The sequence below is a fragment of the Barbatula barbatula genome (assembly GCF_947034865.1).
Source record: "Barbatula barbatula genome assembly, chromosome: 11".
Taxonomy (NCBI): domain Eukaryota; kingdom Metazoa; phylum Chordata; class Actinopteri; order Cypriniformes; family Nemacheilidae; genus Barbatula; species Barbatula barbatula.
Window position 1 is genome coordinate 21,583,791 of NC_136774.1, and position 3,657 is coordinate 21,587,447.

Consider the following 3,657-nt stretch of genomic DNA (forward strand, 5'->3'; position numbering starts at 1 on the left):
GTTAAATAAACATGCAATTACATATCCCAACCTGTAGGTGGCAATTTGCCCTAGTACTGAGACATGGCCACTGCCAACGCGAGACTTGGAAGTTGGTAGAGAATTCGGCCAGATCTCGCGATAAACAATACCGCCGACGCCATTTTTTTAATAACCAACACGTGAGCAGAAGCCACAGGTGTAGAAGCTAATCAACGCGATCAACAGACGGGCAAAAGGAATACGTTCAATTTTCTTGTAAGTAACTGTGTTATCTCTTTGTCATGTTTCCATTCTACATTTCATATTTTGTAGGGACCGTGAAATTTTAGCAGATAGCAGGGCTAGAGTATGCCATTTAGTGGTTATCTCAAAGCAAGGGATTTGGTTTAAAAGCACTTTGTGTTATGTTGGTTGGAAATCGCTTCATATCCCGATGGCAATCACCAAGATACGTAGTCTAAATTATTTTATATCTACTGTGGAAGTCAATTCAGTATGAATACCTCAGAACTGGAGTGATGTGATCCACGTTCTTTGATTTAAATGCACTAAAAGTTTTATTGATAATTATCCAGTGAACAGAGCACAGCAATAAATATGCATAACAAATATATATATGTATATACACACATGCATTCATTCATGCATGAATACATACATGCTCATATTGTCATGCTAAGTTTTTGTTATGGAAGTATTTGAGTGTTGTGGTACTTTTTTTTAATATTTGAAAGTAACACTGCCTTTGTTGCATTTAGTGTTTCAAAGAAAGGTGCTAACGCTTCTTGTTGAAATAAAAGAAGAATTAAAAAGAGTTGGCCAAAGGGTGGAAACAGACACTGGTGTCCAACTGTCTGCATTGGCAACTATGGAGGATTTCCAATGCTTGGAAAGGCAGCTGGAGAGTATGGAGACCCGGGCAGCAATGGTAAAACAACAACAACATGCCCTCACTAAAGCTTTCACCTTTCATAAAGTCCAAAAATAATTTAATCTGTAATATTGAATGTGTGACAGTGCAATGGCTTGTTGCATACAGAGATAGATCTAATAGAATAGACCTTTTTGTTACGAAGTACCATAACAGAGTTTGAAACTTCAAAAATAATTGCATATTACAGTGTTAAAAAAATTCAAATTTAAATTGTCAATATAAAATTAGCGATTACAAAAAGTATCTGTGTGTATTAGAATAGTGCTGTTGATGTACAGTTGAGGTTTAAATGTTTACTTGACTACTTTTTAGTTACTACCACAGAGTTAAATTTTGGCAGACAGTATTGAGGCAGACACCGATTGTGAGGGGACCTACAGGGGGAAAAACTATTTCTCAGTGTGGGCCAGCAATCAGCTTGAATAAAGAGTTTTATAGGGTTAATGATGGAAAACTTGCAGCTCAATGGTCATTAACATTTAAGGTCGGAGCACACTTGTACACTGAAGCATATATTTCTATTCTATCTTTTTTTGTTTTAGGGTTTTGCAAAACAGCCTCATGTCCAATTTTAATATGAAGGTGGGTGGTACGCTGCAGAAGGCAGCTTTTGAGAAGACCACTCTGTTCTCGGTCATTGCAGGTATGTGCTTGTGTTTGCATGTCTGTCGTTTGGCTTAAAGGTGATGTATACTATCATTTTAATGATTTAATGTATTTTCTTTATGACATCAGTCTGTGTTGATATAAACATTTTCCAAATCAGTATATATGTCAGCGCTATATTACCGAGCCCTATTATCAAATCCGTTACAATAAATGTATAAACTAAAACACGATGATGTCCAAAAAGCCTTTTATCATGCTTATTTTTTTTTTCTTTGCAGATGCCGTGATGACCAACTTCCCAACAGCAACTGAATTTGACTTGAGGAATGCCATTTTAAGCAAGCACCAGGGAGAGTTGGGGGGGGGTGGGTATAGAAAAAAATAATGAATCAGTTTACTATTGTTAGATTTTCTTGTTATTTGTATTATTATTGGTTGTCCTTTATTTAAAAAAATTCTAAAGAAGTTCAAATCTTAATTCATTTGATTTTGTTGTAACAAATATATTATTTCTTAAATTTTCCATTTTGTCTTTTTTACAATTGTTGGTTTTATTAATAAAAGCTTTATATTTAATTTGTTTGTATTAATTGCTATTTATGAGAAGAACATGTTAAATTTAGTTAACAAAAAATATTTTGGGTATTGTGTGGTTATCTATTATGTAGGCATTCATAATCTGTCTATTTGATGATTATGGTTAGACGTATAAAATTTTCCCTGACAGCCAAAATTCAGCTTTGTTGTAACTTAGAGACCCAAATTCACCGTCTATTAGACGTCTACGTGTATTCGTTTAACAGCGGTCTATTTGATGACTAGGCTATTCTTCGGTAATGATTAGACGTCTATTAACTTTTCACTGACAGCCCAAATTTAGCCTTGTTTTAGCTTAGAGACCCAAATTCACCGTCTTTTAGACGTCTACGTGTATTCGTTTAATAGCGGTCTATTTGATGACTAGGCTATTCTTCGGTAATGATTAGACGTCTATTAACTTTTCACTGACAGCCCAAATTTAGCCTTGTTTTAGCTTAGAGACCCAAATTCACCGTCTTTTAGACGTCTACGTGTATTCGTTTAATAGCGGTCTATTTGATGACTAGGCTATTCTTCGGTAATGATTAGACGTCTATTAACTTTTCACTGACAGCCCAAATTTAGCCTTGTTTTAGCTTAGAGACCCAAATTCACCGTCTTTTAGACGTCTACGTGTATTCGTTTAATAGCGGTCTATTTGATGACTAGGCTATTCTTCGGTAATGATTAGACGTCTATTAACTTTTCACTGACAGCCCAAATTTAGCCTTGTTTTAGCCTAGACGTCTGGGCTATGTTTAGACGGCCAATAGACGTCTTTTAAACCAAAAATTGCTTGCTGGGAATAGGCACAATACAGACAAAGGAATAATCAGCAGCAGTTTACATTCAATAATAATTTTTCATCTGCAATTCAATTTGGGCATAATCCCTCTTAACCGTGGAGAGTGGGAATCCGCCTGATATTGCCGAAAAAAAACACATTAAAAATCACAAAGCTGCTCTATTCCCTTAAATGTTTGACTTGTATCAAAATCCCTACAAGTTATACAAATGAATAAAATAAAAAGCTCTGAATGTGCTGCACTTGACGAAAATCGAAAGCTTTGTTTCGTGTGTTGTTTACTCGCACAAACCCCATAATAGTTAAGGAGGTCATCCGTCTCCAAACTTAAACGGTTGGCCCGCACTCCATCACAGTAGGTGGCGGACGCGCGCCTCAAACGTAAGCCGCCACCCGCCGTTAAAAAAGGAAAAGAAGAATGACGTCACACTTTCGGATCCGTGCCACACCCCTTGGGCTTAAACAGCACGTACACGTTTAGCCCTCGTTAAGTACGTACTTCCTGAAATCAAGTACCTACTCGTTGAGTGTGCCATTTTGGATACAGCCCATCTCTTCTCCAGGCAGAAGCGCACTTCTTGCCTAGCATGCAGTGTGTGATATGCAGTGAGCAGCGGGCCGTGCGCGCACTGCTTTCCAATAACGGAACGGAGGGGTGGGATGAGCCGCACGTGACGTTAACGATCCAGTTAAAACACGGAGCTTCTGCGCACCGCCACATAAAGTCCGTCCGCGCGCGCAGAGGGTC

General features: G+C 37.8%; 1 long non-coding RNA gene across 1 annotated transcript; it reads left to right on the plus strand.

Annotated features, from left to right (window-relative positions):
* The first annotated feature begins 106 nt into the window (after positions 1 to 106).
* On the plus strand, positions 107 to 2,099 carry LOC306900026. The gene is made up of 4 exons (XR_013787262.1): positions 107 to 237; positions 741 to 910; positions 1,459 to 1,559; positions 1,804 to 2,099. It is a non-coding gene; the product is annotated as an uncharacterized lncRNA (long non-coding RNA).
* The last annotated feature ends 1,558 nt before the right edge of the window (positions 2,100 to 3,657 follow it).